Here is a 511-nt window from a genome sequence, read left to right on the forward strand (position 1 = left end):
TGGTGGAGAATATTCATAACCAAAATCAAGGTATAGGTGAAGCTTGTGTTGACCCGTCAACGAAACATAGTGAGTGGTATACTCAATTTAAGATTTTGCAAGATGGCCAAGACTAATTGAGGAAAGAAGTATCATCATTGAAGAAGGAATACAAGGAAGAACTTGTGATTTTAAAAAATTATCTTGATGGGAAATTTGTTGAGCTGTTCAATGTAATTAATTCAATGAAGAAGAGCACGTTAGAGGTATACTAGTACTTATTGTTTGTTTTTTTTTACTTTTTCTTTTTTCTTTTGGTTGTTTTTACATCTAATATCTATTTTATTTTAACTTTTTCTGCAGCATCAACACAATGGAGATGTAGAAAAAGATGTAGAAGGTGACAGTGAACGGAAGCAGGATGCAGTCAATGAAATCGAACAAGGTATATTATAAAATATACTGTTATTTGGATGTTATTTGGATGCATTGTTATAATTGATTGGACTCTTGAGGGGTCCTCAGGTGCATA

This window comes from Nicotiana attenuata, chromosome 10, assembly GCF_001879085.1.
Source record: "Nicotiana attenuata strain UT chromosome 10, NIATTr2, whole genome shotgun sequence".
Taxonomy (NCBI): Eukaryota; Viridiplantae; Streptophyta; class Magnoliopsida; order Solanales; family Solanaceae; genus Nicotiana; species Nicotiana attenuata.